Source organism: Sturnira hondurensis, unplaced genomic scaffold, assembly GCF_014824575.4.
Source record: "Sturnira hondurensis isolate 20B ecotype Veracruz unplaced genomic scaffold, ASM1482457v3 Scaffold0014302, whole genome shotgun sequence".
Lineage (NCBI taxonomy): Eukaryota > Metazoa > Chordata > Mammalia > Chiroptera > Phyllostomidae > Sturnira > Sturnira hondurensis.
The window spans coordinates 5049018-5066156 of record NW_028086933.1 but is presented as its reverse complement, the minus strand read 5'-3'; the positions used below and the strand labels follow the sequence as shown (position 1 = coordinate 5066156).

Genomic DNA, 17139 nt, shown 5'->3' with positions numbered 1-17139 from the left:
CACTGTGCAAGCCATTGAACAGCTGACTGGCAATACTGCTGTCTAGATGGTCATACTACCATTGCTCACGAAGGGCTCCTTCTAAGTGAAGACTCTTTCGTTTGGAATTTCTCTTGACTTGTGAGTCTTCTAGTGTTTTTTAAAGGAAGGAATGTTTTTGGAGAACTCTAGGTTGATATGTTCTTTTGATGATAGATAGTCAACTGTGGAGAATTTTGTAGAATTTAAGAATTTATTCCTACTTTTAGCATTGGAGGTATCAAGACAGAAGTGGAAAAAGTGAAGTCAGGAATTTCCAGTGCTACTTTGATTATTCAGATGATCAGTATTTGTGTGGGGGAACCCCCCCCAAAACAGAGTTTATTTGTAAAAATTGTTTTTTTATTCTTACATGTTTAAATTGTAGTCACCTTCAAAGTACTCTCCATTCGATGCAGTAAAGCTATTAAGACATTTTTTCCATGGCTCAAAACAGTTTTTGAACTCATAGATTTTGATGCTTTTTAGTGCTTCTGCTAGTTTTAGTTTTACCTCTTCTACATCGGCAAAATGTTCCCATTTGAGGACATTTTTCATTCTGGGAAACAAAAAAAATCGCTCTGGTGAGATCAGATGAATAGGGAGGGTGGAGCATGGGGGTCATGCTGGTTTTGGTTAAAAATCACTGACCACTCAGCATAATGTGGGCAGGTGTGCTCATAAATCATCCATCATGAAATGGGCAAACACACTGAGTCTTAAAAAAAAATTCACTGAAACCAAATGCAGCCTCTCACAACAACACCAGCTGGTGCACAGATACAGATGGGTTCCTAGAACACTCACCTAGCTGGAGAAGCCTGTACAATGGGCCTGCCTTTAGAAGGTAATTTCAGCATTTTTTGTGTCCCCCTCATACCTCTTAGATACAAGGTATGAACACAGTACAAACTCATGCTGTTTGGAGCTCTTCACAGAATTGACAGGCTGGACATTGGTAAAGTTGATGTTTCCCCTCCCCCCTTCTTTGAAATAGTACTCGATTCTTGTATTGCTTGGCTAAACAACCCAAATTTTTAAATTCTTCCCCAGGATGTGGTTTCAAAATCCCTCACCACCCTGGTTATTCACCTCAGGACATTCACTTTGGGTGTTCTTTTCCACCATTTTACCCATTTACAATACATTGTACAAGTTCTTCTTTGCTAAGAACTCTAGAGCCAGACTAGGGGTGGCATTCAACGGAGAGGCCGTGATATATCTATCAGGTTTATCCTATCTCCAGGCAGGACATGACACTGGCAAAACTATGAGACTCTCTTTCTTAGAGCTTTATTGTCTTGACTTTTCTACTCCTCAAAGCAAAAAATTACTCAGCCACTGTGCCTCCTGAAGTTTGGCTACCTGTTTGCCTGTGGTTTGGGGGTTTTCTTTGGGTTTTTTTTTTTTTACATTTTTATTTATTGACTTGAGGGAGAGAGAGAGAGAGGAAGAGAGAGACATCAATTTGTTCTTCCACTTATTTATGCATTCATTGGTTGATTCCTGTATGTGCCCTGACTGGGGACCCAATCCTCAACCCTGATGTATCAGGTCATTGCTCTAACCAACTGAGCTACCAGGCCAGGCCCTGTTGATTGGATTTTTTAAACAGTAGTATTAAATGTAGAATGTTATATAATGAATATCATTGTCACTTAATATGGCAGGAGCCACTGTTGCTCAATATCAGTGCTGTGCTTTTTGAGTTTCCATAATTCCTGTATTTGTGTACTATAGCATTTAGAGTAGAACTTGACCAAATTGGTTTTTGGCTCAGTAAAGGTCCACAGCCAAATACCAACCAACCTGGTGCTCCAGTCAAATAAGGTAAAGACCATCAAGTTTTCCCTAAATTATATGTGTTAGTATAATTTACTATCACCCACCTCAAATCCAGCTGGTTTTGCTTTTTTTGTTGTTTTTTTTTCTGGTGTTTTATCTTAATCATATGGCCATATCAAAAGGCCATGATGAAGAAGGCAACCAACCCATACTTTGGTTTTAGCTTCATTAATGAGAAATTCTAATTTCACAATGAACTGTCTGTGGTGGTCGCCATCTAGTAGGAAGGTAACCAAAAGTGGAAAAACTTCAGCTGTGGGCTGCAGTCCTATGCTATCTCTGATGTTACCTTTGGTTTCTGGTTACATACTTGGGGTCTACTGGAAAAAGTCTTTTAAGCGGCCTTGGCTTCTCACAAGGTCATAAATTTCTGTCATCATCGATAGATTGGGGAACTTGGAGTAATAACTCTATTTGCCTTTGGTGATAGGAGAAAGCCCACTACAAGGCACAAACTCTATCAGTTCACAATGGTCTATTAAACATCTCTTGAAAAGTACAACATTGTGCCTCAAATTGCTTTAAAAATGAGGTTTGATTTAACAGTTCTCCTTCCAGTTGGAGGTTCATAATGCATTTCTCCTTTTATTGCAGCTCCAAAATGTTTTTGTTTGCTTTCCACTTTTCATCTCTTGAGCCACTGCGTGATTACTGACAGTAGGCAATTTCTACATCTGTTATCACGATAGCATAACCTGGGATCGCGGAGCACACATGTCCTACCCGTGAATCGATTTGGCTTTTCCAGAGGGTTTTGTGAGCAGTCATTTGATTTGGACATTTAGGCTTAATTCTCTTTAGTATTGATGCTGATTCTCCCAAACAGCTCATTTATCTTTAGAGTACTTTAAATGTGAGGTTTTGTTGCAAAACATTAATTTTCCTTAGTGTCAAAGGTTTACTCTCCTCTCTCTTCTAATATTATGTATTTACCTCTGTAGTTTGTACAGGTCACTGCAGAGGAAAGCTGAGGTTTGGACTTTTATGCCATTTTAATAAATATATTTATTTAAGACAGATGGGAAGTACTTGATGCACAGTTGGGGCTGAGCAAACAGTGCTCACAATTTGGGGTGTTTCTAGCTGCCCCGCCCTGTGTGTTTTCAGTGTCGGGATGAGGTGGTGTAGCTTCTTCTCCCCTAAAATTCCGGAGCCGTGCCTTGTTTTGAACTCTCTTTGGACCTCTCCACTTGCTTTTTCAATTTGTAATCATTTCCAGCATCTTGTATACTTCCGACTTTCTTTAAATATCGCCTTTCAGCCCATAACCCCCAACCCTCATCCCTCTCTTTGCTAACCTCATGCCTGCTGGATAAAGTATGACACAAGTGTAAGCAAACATCCAGTGAACTGTTCAGTCCCAGCTCCCATTTCTTTCCTTTTCTATTAAATAACTTTCACCGTTGTTGTACGTTTTGTCCTACCGACATGATCCATGTTTGTATTACTTTGTAAGCAATGCAGACAGACGAAAAGCAGAAAAATATAAGTGGCTTATTTTCTCCCACCCAGCATTCATCACTGTTAGTATTTTTATCTATATGCCAATGTATATGACTGTGCGTATAGGCAACAATTCACATGCATATACTCTTTTCCCCCACAGAAATAAAACCTTATGTTTGAACCCCCAAGTTAAATGCATATAAATGTATGTGACAATGCCTCCATGTTGTAAGACATTCCACACTGTTTTGTTTTGTCTGCATAATGTTTCATTATAGAGCTGTTTCTATTGTTGGACATTTCCGTTGCTTCTGTTCTCCTACAAACTCTCTAAAACCCTTGTAACTCTGCACATGTCCATGACTGTTTCCTCCTACTGTACCTTGTAGAGGCAGACTTGCCCGCTCAAAGTGCACAGAGAATGTTAAGTCAGCCTATCTCTCTCCCTTATCTCTTATCACCTTCTGCTTTAGCCTAACTAGTGGAACTGCTTGGTCTTCTTTCTCTTTAACCACATACCTGCCCCTACCCTCTGTAGTCTGTTTTGAGTGGCTCATACTTTGAGTCATTCTTGGAATGTCCCTTCCAGGACTCTTACCTGTAGAAATTCTCTCTTCTGTGTAAGACTCAGTTGAAGTCCCTGAAGCTCTCGTTAGCCATTCAGCTCATAAGGGTTTTCCTGCTCTTATCACACTGTGTCTCTACCACCTTATTAAGCTCCTTCCTCCATAATGAGCAATATAATGCGGCATCTTTTTTTCTGTGTTTGTCTTATCTTCCCAGTAACAGTCTTAACTCTATGGTGTAGGCACTCTTAACTTCAAAGCTATACTTAGTAGGTTAAGTAAACACATGACTTTTATGGTCAACCTCCACAGATATCTCTGGACTTCTCTGTCTATTGGGAACACCTGTGTGCATATTTAGTGGTTGACTTGGCTTCTTTTGCCAGGAGTTCCTAGGACGCCTTTCTAGTGGATGGGGCTGTCTCATTGGTACCTGGGAGGAAAAGAAACAGACTTGAGGTTTTTGTTTTCTAACTATTCTTGGTTTAATTCATAGTCAACCATCTATAGACTCATTCTTGGCAATTTTTCGAGAGAGATTTTGAACATGCTTGAGCTAGCCTGATAGCCTGTGGAATTTTGGTGTTGGTATAGGGGGTTGTTATGTGTGGACCTTTTACATATTAAAACAGGCACTTTTTAAATTCCTCTCTTCCTCAGGGGAACATGTTTATATTTCAGGATTATAGCAGTGACAAAAATGTACAGGGAAATAAACCACTCCAGACTGGACTTGCTCTGCCTTATCTTTTTCATTATCAGATTGTCTGTAATCTGTCTTTTTTTTAGGTGACAGGTTATTAAGGAGATGGTTTTAGCAAGATATCTAGTCCTTCCTACCCTAGGCATTTGGACTGTTTTAATCCTCACCTCCCTTAAAAGGGTTACTTGCTACAATGGTGGAGGGTATTCCCCACCTTCCAGCTACCCATTCTAGTTCTTTGGTTCACAAAGAAAGTGTTCTATTAGGCTCTACAAAAAATAATGCTTCCTGCCTGGCCTGTTCAGTCAATAAGAAATAAATCATTGTTTTCATAGCCATGCCTGATAATAAGGCATATTTCAAAGCATGATGAAACGTATACTTTGTAGCAGAGGAAAAACCTATAGTTACCTGGCTAATTACCCATCACGTGATGGCTGCGTGTAAATATAGGCTTCTCACATGTGCGGCTTCTGTGTGGGTTTCTATTTTTTTAATTGAGAATGCTCACTTAATTACCATTGTTTTATATTAATGTCCTCAATCAAAGATTTAGAAGAATGAGCAAATATAAAAGCTACCATTTTAGGGTGGCTTCTTTTTGACCTATATTAAACCTTTGTAGGATGGACTTTAAAATAAGACAGACCTGGATTCCACTGCTTGCTCCATGAGCTCCGTGACTTTAAAAATTGTAGTTCTGCCTTGATTGCTTATTTGTGAGACAGAGTTAACAATACCTGTCTCATGAGACTGGAGAAGACGAGGTCAGATCACCTGTGGGAGAGCACCAAGCTCATGGTGGCAGCGTTTCGTCAAGAACATTAGCTTCTGCCCTGGCCTGTAGATCAGTGGATTAGAGCATCGTCCCCGATACGTCAAGAGTGCAGGTTTGGTCCCTGGTCAGGGTGCATTCAAGAATCAGCCGATGAATGCATAAATAAGTGGAACAACAGATCAGTGTTTCTCTTTCTCCCTTCCTCTCTCTAAAATCAATAAATAAATATAAAGCACCTTAGTTTGCTTTTCTCTTTACTTTAGAAGAGTAAACCTGACAAAATGCTGTCTTCCTCCCCAAGAAAGTAAATTGGACAATTCCAACCTAAAAGAATACCAAATATAGGTAACAGTAGTATGTTATCTTGCAAACATTGGAATATCTATTACAAGGCACTGAAACTAACTCAGGGTTAAGTAAGTCATAATCCAGTTTTCTAAGAGTCCAGAAAATCTCAAGGATCATGTGAGAGCTTTTTAAAAAAAATTTTTTTATTTTATTTGTCTATCTTTAGAGGGGAAGGGAAGGAGAGGAGAGAAATATCAATGTATGGTTGCCTCTCGTGTGTCCTCTGCTGGGAATTGTCCTGCAACCCAGGCATGTGCCCTGACTGGGAATCAAACTGCAATCATGTGGTTCGCAGGCCCGCACTCAATCCACTGAGCTACACCAGTCAGGGCTCATTGTGAGGGCTTTCAATCTGATGTTGTATTTAATTCTCCATGTTAGAATTTACCTGTGTGTATTGTCCTGTAAACTATCTGCTTACACTTCCCCTGATTGCTCTTCAATCATAATTTCCGTGTCATCCTTGCTCAGAGACCATGTTAATCTTCTCTGTATTGTTCCAGATTTTAGTACATGGGCTGCCAAAGCGAGTGATGTTCAATCACAATTAACAGCTGATTCTAGTTGGTCAGAAAATTTGGGGCCAGGACTTCAAATGTCCTTTGGGATATCACAAGGGAAATATGTGAATCGCTGGCCTCATCCAATTCTTCTTTGGCTTCGAACTGGCTGTTCTAGGGGTTTATTGGGTGTGTATTGGTAGGAGTGTGGTGCTTGTGTCTTTTGGGGGTGGTCCAAACCAGAAATCCCATTGGTCATTGAGGTGCTTAATTATTCCAAAAGAAACCAAAGCACAGAGATAGGCCATGGTTTTGTGAGTCATTTTCTCTTGGAGGCCATGAGCAAGAATTTTCAATGTCCATCAGAACAGCCTGTTTTGTGCTACAGTAAGAAACATGTCCGGAATCACAGTGGCTTAATGTGAGAAAGGTTTATCTAATGTTTATGCAGTTCATTGTGGTGTATAGGATTCTACAGAACAAACCTCTCTATGAGACTCCACCTTGGACCTCCCTATTGACGGGTGCTTTTAGATCAAAGGAAGGGGGAAAAAAGAGGTGGAGAGTGGAATGCTAAACGTTTGCATGCAATAGTAACATGAAGTAACACGCATTGCTACTACTCACATGTTCTTAGTCAACAAAGTAATCAAGTCCATGGTCCTGACTTATACCAAGAAAGATATGTAATTCTAACACACTCTTAGAAGGAGGAAAATGGCACACTGGGCGGGTGTTCATAATGTCTCACAAATGCCCGTAGGATAATGATAAATCTCACAGAATAGTAAAATCTCAGGGTTGATCATCTAGTTATAAACCTCTAGTTATGACATCTTTCCTGCTCTTACTACTACTCAAAATGTCCTCTGCAGAAATCTTGACTATTTGACTTTTTAATATTTTCAGTTATTGGAGCTCATTTCTCTTAAAAGCCGTTCCATTTCATCATCAATCCATCTGTGTGTTAAAAATTACTCCTTTGTGAACTAAATTTGAAAATCATGGTTTATAGTATAAATCATTTTACTAATGCTATATACCATTGGTACTAATTCTGTTCTTGTCAAAACAGAGAGCAAGTCAAATTTTTCTTGTTCTTGAGAGTGTCTCAAATATTTGAAAACCGTTGCCTCTGCCCCACTTTTCCATTGTCTAGGAGGTCAACATCAACAGCCTTGACCCCGAGGGCCGTCTGTGACTTAAGTTCTAGTTCCTTCACATTTCTGGCGGTCTTCACCTAGTGTCTCCCAGCCACACTCAGAGTGTAACTGTGTCTCTGTTTAAAGAAAAGATAGCTCTCCAACCTGTTTTTTCTACTTCATTTTACTTGTTATGCCATACATGTAAAAATTGAAACCCTTCGTTACCCCCTTTCCAGTTCCACTTTCTTTCCCCAGAATTAACATGCTGATAACAGCTGGTGGTTATTCCTCCAGTTATCTGTGTGTAGATGTGTGCTTTGTGTGTACAAATTGTTTTTGCTTTAATAATAGGACCTTACTGTGTACATTTTTTGCAACTTGCTTTTTTCTGCTAGCTGTTAAGTAACCCAGACCTGTGCTATCCAGTATGGAAGCCACTAACCACATGCAGCTGCTGTGAATTTGAAATGTGGCTACTGCAACAGAGAGACCAAGTTTTTAATTTTATTTAATTCTAATGAATTTCAGTTTAAAATTTAAAACTGAAGTGATATAAAATATTTTTTGTTAAACATAATTTTATTGTTCTGGTAGGACTATATATCACTTTAACTGTTCAATATTTAGCATGCAAATCAGATACTTTATAAGTATAAAATACACATTGGATTTTTAAAATTTAGCATAAAAGAATATATATCTCATTAATAATTTTATATTGGTCCCATGTTGAAATAATATGATAAATCTCTTTGATATGCTGGGTTAAATAAAACATATTATTGCAGTTAAATTTACCTTTTCATTTACATTTTTAATGTGGCTACTGGAAAATTTTAAATTATAGATGTGGCTTGCACTGTATTTATATTGGACAGCCCTGATCTAGAGAGACTTGGATAGCTGCGATGTCTCGATAACCCTTTTATTCTGAAGTAGGATCAGTGTTGTGCACACTGAGTGCTCAAGAAGACTAAGGCACTATTCTTACTCTGGAGGGAAAATGAAGATGAAAGAGACACCATAGTGCCCTCAGGAACTCGGAGTGTCACAGGGCTGGCAGACACAGTGAAGTTATAAGATGGCGTTTAGCCAGTGCATGGATGAAGATATAAGCAAAGTGCACTGGGAGCATAGAGGAAGGTTCCTGAGTGCATGTGTTTCATGTGAATAAACTTGTAAATGCTGAAAGAATGGGAATTACAACCCGTTTCTTTGGCAGGAGGCTCGTATACATGATTATTGAGTAAATGAAAAGATCCCCATCCCATTTGAAAACTGATATCCCGGTTCCATCAGGATATCACTAGAAAGGAAGAATCTCGTGGTCATCTCTGGCTCAGATCTATTTGAAGGGCCTACTTATCCCACTAGGAACTTGGACGTAGTTCCAACATGGCTTTCCAGACAGAAGTCCTATGCTTGCTGTTAAGTGCTGACCTTCGTTATCTCCAGTGCATAGTAGAAGTGCAGTATACAAGCTTGGTAGTGCATACCAAGTTGGTCTACTAAGCAGAAGAAGTATGTGTATTATATATCCCTCATTAGAATTCTCAATATTTTGCCAGAGCTTTAGCACTTCCCACCAAAAAGTGTTCTGAGATGTTAAAGGGAAGATAATTAAGCTAAGGCTCTTTACACTTCATTTAGATCCACAGTTTCATTTGTTTCATAGCTATGAGGACTCTTCTTGTCTACCAACGCACGCTCTTTGGTGATAAAACAATATCAGTTGAAACTCAAAATCTTATGTTTTTGTCCTCTTGTTGAGTGTCCTTAATTAATCAAAACAATATTTTCATATTGTATTCTTAGCGTGTGTTACCTACACGCTAATTTGACAAAGTTAGCAATTTCAGATTGCAAATGACAGAACTTTTCCTTGAAAATGTCAAGTTTCTGCCTAGTTACATTATTCATGGTTACAAATGGAGCTGGTGTGGTTAACAGAATCAAGTCACACAAAACATTCTCCCAAAGACAATGTTAGTGGTGGATTTCACAAAATCAGAGAGTTCATCTGGGCAGAGCTTTCTGGTTGAATAAGAAAATTTCTGGTGAAACTGTTTTGGGAGGGAGGATAGGGATAGTATAGAATCCGTACTGTAGATGGTAGGTTCACGGTTTGGCAGGAGCTGGGCTGATGATTATCAGCTTTCCCCGACCCCCAAAACTGTAACTTAGGACATAGGTCAATTGCCTGAATGTTCTGTTGTGAAATCCTCTGAGTCATGGGTTCTTAATTAAGGACTATGGATAAATCTTTGTGGGGATTCCTAACTACCCCCCAAGCCCCAAGTTTTCATATATAATTCTATATGGAAATAAATATTTTCTTGGGAGAATATTCATAGCATTCCTGTGATTCTGAAAGAGGTCTATGATGATAAAAAGGTTATATAAAATATATTTTTATGCCTGATTATCAGTTACCCTTCTACCCCAAAAGCCACCCCTCAGGCATTTCCACCAAGTGCCTTTACTATATTTTTCTGGTCAGCCCTGTACGTGAGACAGTGGGGAAAAGGTAGTTTTATTCACCTGTTCTGATGGTGCTTACCCTTGGTAGGTGGGGGTGGCATGATAACTTTGAGAACCTAAAGAACACTATGAACTTCCTACCCAGAATACGTTTACCCCTACAAAGCTGAAATCACATTTGAGGGCACTCATGGGTGTCCTCTGGAAACTGGTCTTTGAATTCTTTGTTCAAGACTGTGGGTTGATTCCCCGGAAAGAGTACTAAATTGCTATGCTGTGAAGAAGCAGCGTGAGGATGCTGTGTCAAGGATGCTGTGTCTACCCACGGGGTTGGTGGGAATCCACTTTCCCATGCAAGGGTTTCTGGTTTTCAAGCTTGTGTGGGAAGGAAGGGAATGCCTCTCTCGTCTCATGTATTTTTTGTTTCTATTTTCAAATTAGAAATTCTGACAGCAGGGATAAACAATCAGGAGTTCCTCTTTTCCATTGTCTGGATAATCTGGGTACGCTGTGGACACTTTATATGTTTATTAGCTACTTTCTGTTTAGAGTGCTCTAAAGAGGCTTGCAATAGTGGAAAGTCCTCTAAAAACTCCTATTGATGAGGCAGAACATCCTTTTTTAATGTAGAGACATTTCATATGGCTTAATTTTTATATATCACATTTTCATAATACATGGCCTGCCTATGGATTCTTTTGAAAGCCTTTTTGTCAAATCGACTCAATGGCCACTTCTGACAGCAATCTGTTTATGATAAGAATCAATCTCATGCTCAATATTCTAAATATTTATAGGATAACTTTTTTTCTTACTTTAAGTGCTCTGCATATTGTTTGGGGGTCTAAAGTCCATCTATTTCTTGGGAGCATGAGTTGAAACCCAAGACGAGAAGCCTTTTTAAAAAAATTCCCATCAAGACCCCCTCTGCTATTTACTAGACTAATCCACTTCCAGGGAAGGCCATGAGGGTCCCTCATATCCAGGTCTTTAAGGTACTGTCTGGCATGCGGTAGGTGCTCGATCCGTATGTTGAATGGATGGTGGGTGCCTGGGCTTTGATCGTATACCTGGAGGCAGTGTAATATATGGTACGTTCTGGCGGACCTGGACTTGAACCCTGGATCCCCAATGTTAAAAAAATCTGTATAATTCCTACCTCCCAGGAATATGTTGTAGGATTTAGTAACATCTTGAATTCCAAGTGCTTAAGAAAGTGTCAGCACAGTAAACTACTTGATAAATAGTAGCCTTATTAAAGTCATAGGCCTTAAAGTAGAATACCCTAGACTTCAGTCATTTACAAACCAAACCATTCACAATTTTTGTCACATCACCAACTCCCTATTTTATTGTTGACTTAATATTTTTCTTTACCTTAAGTGCTTTTTTACGTAAACAATTTTATGTAATAGGAAATTTTATACCATGGCTGTAAATGGAAAACATACCACTTGCTATAAATAACAGTGAAGTTAAATACCTAATTCTTAAAATTAAAATAAATTTGTCTGTGCATGTACTACCTAAACTTGACTTGGGTACTAGTGTACACCACACTTAGGTCATTTCCTCTGAGGCTTTTCTCTTGGGCAATAGCCCAGCCTGGGTCGTTGATAGCAGTGAGACCCGCCTGGGCTGTGGCGAGCCTTCGGTCAACAGCAGGCTGGGAAGGGTTGGAGCCAGTTGCACTGAATCAATCTATAGGCTTAGATGGGTAACTGCCACACAGATGTGAAGCCTGAAAATAGCCTCCAAGCACCTGCCCTGTTTGTGTGTCCCTTACAGCGTTCACTGAGCACCGATAGATGCCGTAGGGACAGTAGAGAAAAAACACGACTCTTACCTTTGAGACACCTGCACTCTTAGGAACGGTTTATGCCCAGCCCCTGACTGGAGATGAAGAATCTCATCTCTGGGTGGTTTCTGAATGAATATGGATCCCAACTGGGTGAGGAAAAGGGTAGCCGTTATTACTACCAACCGGCCCCAAACAGTGATGTGAAACCTTGCAAAATTGAGTCCTGGGCAGAACTTACATCTTTAGAAATTTGCCTGGCCAAGGTGATGGCTGAGGTTGAATCCTTCAGATCATCTCAATGAGAACAATTCACTTGCGTCGGATTCAAAATAGTAAAGAGGAAGTCACGCTGCTTTGAAAGGGGGTGTATTTTAGCAGCACACAGAAAGCAAAGGTGAAGCCTCACATCTGTTTTGTGCCGCGTAATTGACAAAAGCTGAAGCAGCACTGGGAACAGGTTCATTGTCCGTACTCTCCTCCTAATCATTGAAATCAGGGTGCTTGTTAATGACCCCGCAGGCGCATGGGTTCTCAGCGTTACATGTGGTTGGAGAAATGTGTCGGGATGTGTTTGCCGGCAGTCGGATACCATGAACGTGCTGAAGACCATCCTCAATTTGACTGTGCTGGACTCTGTTATGATCTGAAAAAAAAAAAGAGATAATTCCACAGAGCATTGTGCCATTAACTAGAAGCACCACAGTTCTGAATACAAATATTACTAAAGGTAAATGAATTATTAAAACAATAGCAGCATGAAATAATTGACAAATTAACTCCTGAAGCTTGGAGTAGAATAAATTTTACCATCCGAGTAGTTCCTTAATCCATCCACCAATAGTATTAGTTGTCCAGTTAAGTCACCAAAAAGCATTTATGGTCTTAGAGTAAATGATTGGTAATTAGGACTTACAAGGTTATAAATACAGAGCAGGGATTCAGTGATATCATAATAAACCACAAGAGAGGCCAGAGTGGTTTCTGATATTAGTAGAACCTTGAGAAATATTTAGAGCCATGTTCTCATACCACAGTTAGATCTTTTTTATTGCCGGGGTGGGAGGGAGACAGCAACTCATGTTTTATCAAAAAATATACAAATTTTTTCCAATGGGACTAATGGGAGTAAATGGAAATGCCTAGAGGAGATTAGGCCCTTGGTTTGAATAATGCAGGAATCTTGTAACAAGCAGAATACATACTTAAAACACAATAAAATATTTCCTCTGTCCCTCTCTTGGTGCTCTCACTTATGGGCTCTTTCCTTTGAATGAATTTTGTATAAATGAGAAAAGACAAGGGAAAGGCCCCAGGCCTTTCAGCTCCTTGTCTCCAGTTTGGCCAGTTTATCTCCTGTTTCAGAGTCTAAGAAGTCAAGCATTTATTATTCTAGCCCTAGACATTGTTTCCCTACCTTGTTACTTGCTGGCCTGCTAACAGCAGAGACACTGAAAGGCGTACCTACCCACACCTGTCTCCTGGCCTCGCTCCCATCTACAGGAAGGGTAGCCTGTCAGTGGGACCACGAGAGCTAGACTAGGTCCAGAACCACAGCCTGGTGACATTACAGCAGTGTCTTGGTTGAAGATCCAGCCTGACAGCTGATTGATAAGCCGGTGTCACTGCCCAGCAGGCTGGCCTAGCAGAGCATCTTACATTAGAGTAGGAGCAAGACAATGCTTTGTAATTAGTCCCACAGAAAGTTGCACGGAAAATGATGCGTGCCAAGTGTTGGTGGGTGCTGAGCACTGCTTGCTGTCTCTTAGCTGCACTCTTGATTTCTGCGCCTGTATCTTGGTTTCAGGAGGCTTTCATCATCCTTGACCATGGCATTTCTTGAGCTTCTTCTCTGTGCATTTACTCTAACTATATCTAGTCTGTGTACGGCCCTGGGAAAGAGATGACCTGTGCAGTCAACACACCTGCATTGAAGTCATTAGCAACAGTTACTTAGCGGAGCTCACAGGCAGGGACAGATGTGCCTGGTGTGGAAAACATTGCCGGGATTTGCCCCAGGCTGGTTTGATTTTTGCACATTTTTGTGGTCCTCAAATCCCTTTCGGATTCACACCTTTCTTGACTTTGAAGGCCAGTATGAAATAGAGTCCAGCTTGCTGGATAATCAGATAGAGTTGGGGGTGGAATCCGAATGGGAACAACTGAAGGGCAGGTGCAGGCACCAGTCAGAATAGACACACACCTCAGGGCTGGATCAGCAACGCAGGAGTGCTGCTGATGTGGCCAGGACTGAGCCCGAGGTACCTGGCCTGGGAGTGGTGGGGCGGGGTCTTGGATCTCCCAAGGAGGATCCAGGGATGTGGGGGCGGAGGCAAGGAACACTGCAGAGAGGGGTTGCAGCAGCGGCTGTTTGCTAACCTGCTCAGAAGCCTTTTGGTATTGCACCTGGTGAGGCCGTCGTGCGTGCACCAGCTCCCTATAGGCCCGGCGTCTGTGCACTAACCCGGGGGCCAGAACTCTTCAATGTTCTGTTTGTAGCTTACTGGAAGCCCACCCTGCGATGTTCAACTGAATAGTGCTCTTCAAAACGCACTGACTAAAAATAGTTGCATCTGCAGCGTGAACATAGTTTCATATTTATACTAGCATCTGGCCTAAGCAATTGAATACTCCATTCTTTAAATAGCTTCACTCCAGCTCTCGAATACTCCGAGAAGAAAATCTGCCCCAGGCAAACACCCTGTTTACATAGCCATGTTTACGCGCAAACAAGTTTCCAAAATGCAGAGGAATATTAATTTGGGAGATAAGGGTGCTTTGGGGTATCCTCTTCTCTTGGTGGGGGATATGAGAGCAGGAGGGATTGAATAGAGAGTGAATTTCAAGGATGTGTATTTGGTAAAAATTTCTGAGATATCTACACTATTTACATTTTCTGTACTTTACTAAATTTGATTCACAAACATGTAAATCGTCTGTAAATGTGTGAAGCCGATCAGAGCGAAGTCCCTGGGAAGGAGAATCTGTGCTGCTGCTAATGCCCAACAATAATAGAAATATAAGCCTAGGTATACTTTAACTTTTTCTACCAGCACATGTTTGGGGGCCAGAAATCATTTGCCAGCCGGCAATGGAAGCACTTTTGTTAGTCTTAGGGGGATACTAATGGTTAGTCCCCATGAAGAAAGACGTGAAAATAACACACTGAAAGGTAAACATTACGAATAGGTGGCTAATGATTAGCTGTTATGGTCCAAAGGGCCAGAGTATTTTTTTATAGTTTTATGACCCTTGCCCAGTCTTTACTGAAAGAACGTTGTATATTCAGAGTTACATATTTCAAACTTCAACCTCCTCCGAACATCCTTCTTTTCAGATCACAGCCAATATTCCCCATGTTATATGTTGTAGACAGGAGACTTTTCAATGATGTGTGCTGGTTTTAACATTAAAGAAGAGGAACAGGCTATTGTTTTTTTAAATCCAGTTTATGAACACAGAGAGTGGGCTATAATAACAAATGTTCACCCTCGCCTGAAAATTAAGTATGGACAGTACCACTGTTTTCTGCCTAGGAAGCGAGTTAGTATTTAGAAACTTCTTGCCCCAGGACAGTCCAGGTACATCCCTATCTGAAGTGAACAGCTCGTGTTAACGCAGGCCAGTTCAGAAAAATAAAAATGTGAACGAGTTGCATTTTTTTCCTTATTTAAAACAAAAATGGCCTCTTTTTTTGTTGTTTTGAGTCCCTGGGGGGCTCTCGTTTTACAACTTAGATTAGCTACGTTAGTAAATAACAGAATGGCGGTAGGGCGTCGCCTTCTCAAAGGTTCACGTGTGGGTCTATTTGAGGAGTGGAACACAAAGGCAACTTTTCCGTCACTGACGTTAAAATGAGATTTGAGGCCATGATTGTTCTTCACGGTCTACGAAAGTAAATGTTTTGGCTGAATGAAAACCATGTATATTCTCTGGGAAACACTGAAATGTCATAATTTAAACACCACTTTCATTTTTCACCAGTGGGACTTTTATAGATAAAAATCTAATCTAATTCTAAATCATCCTTCTAAAATGTTTTTCCCCATTACGAATGTAATATCTTTTTTATTACTGAAAGTAAAGACATGCAAAAAGAAAAAATAAAACTCATTCATAGCCTCACTACCCAGAGGCTACCACTGTTAGCAGTTTAATTCCAATTTACGGTATTTTCTTGATCCTAAGATGCCACTGGTTGTAAAGATGCTTCATTGATTTTCAACAGCTTTTGGAGAACGAGAAACAATTTCATTCTAAATAATATAGACATATATTTAGGTACATACAGAATTCAGAAAATTAAGAAGTGGAGGAGGTGGACAGGGAGTCCATTTTAGAATTAATCGTAAAAAGCCCTGTTCTGGCCCTTCTTCCCCAAGAAGCCATACTGCTCCCTGGGTTCCCAGCTCACTGGGGATCCTTCCCTAGTCCAAGATTCTTAGAATTGTGAGAATTCAAAGGAAACACAACAATTCAATCAAGTCTCGTTTTACATCCATGACAGTAATTCTTCCATTGTCCTGGTGATACTGAGTTTACTTACCTTATACGGCCATGGATTTTTTTTTTTTTTACCCATGGATTTTTTGTTGTTGTTATTACTGACATGCTCTGAATTTTAAGAAGTTTTTTGTTTTTCTCTTGGACCAAATCCTATGGTTCTGCCACATTTACCCACTGGGACCAGTTCCCTTCAGAAACCCCACAAAAGTTGGGTGTAAGCTCTTCTCCCACATGAAAACTTCTTAGATATTTTAAAGGCAGTTTTCATGTTGCTTTCAAGAGTCTCTGAAATCTTGGTCATTTTGCCATATTATTATTTCTACGTTAAACATCCTTGGTGCTCTCAGCCTAGAGTATTCTTCACTCTCTTCATACTACTCGTCTGTTGGCTTCGGCTAATCGATGCTAACTTAAAGATAGTGCCTGAAGTATTAGGAAGTACTTTCTTTTGACTCATGTAGAAATTTTGGTTCACTAGGAAAATTGGGGGCTTTTGTGTGAAATGTTGTTAAGAAGAGCCATTACCATTCTATTCTTATACAATAATTTGTTAAAACTAAGTTTAACACTGCCTTTTCCCTTATTGATTCAGCACTACTTGCTTTCAGCCAGTTTCAGCCTCTCAAGAGTTTTTTTTATCTTGACTCATATCTTTGCATCCTTTCTTTCAACAATGTCATCTGCAAATTTGAGAAATTGTTATTGCTTGCACGTGATCACTTTCCTACTTGAATTTTTTTAAGGTATATCTTCATAACTTGACTCCAAGTATCTTACAGGAAGAAGCTTGTTTTAACTAGTGGCTCTTTGTATCACCCTGAGCTCCTGGTTCAGAGTAAAGTTTTGAGGAATTCATTGGCCATTAGTGAATCATGTATCTACCTTGCCTTGCCTTCAGCCACAGCCACAATTCTTTGTATGTAAACAAAGGGGATGCTAGTGGTATGAAGTTCACACAGTGTACCTAAATAGGTGGTGGTTCATACGTACTGTGTTATGTATTGT

At 40.1% G+C, this 17139-nt stretch overlaps 1 protein-coding gene and 1 pseudogene across 2 annotated transcripts in view; one reads left to right on the top strand and one right to left on the bottom strand.

Annotated features, from left to right (window-relative positions):
- The window catches only part of ARID5B (AT-rich interaction domain 5B), a 179893-nt gene that overhangs the window by 41341 nt on the left and 121413 nt on the right, over positions 1-17139 (top strand). The gene's annotated exons all lie outside the window — the stretch shown is intronic.
- Positions 6134-6234, bottom strand: LOC118998529 (uncharacterized; annotated as a pseudogene).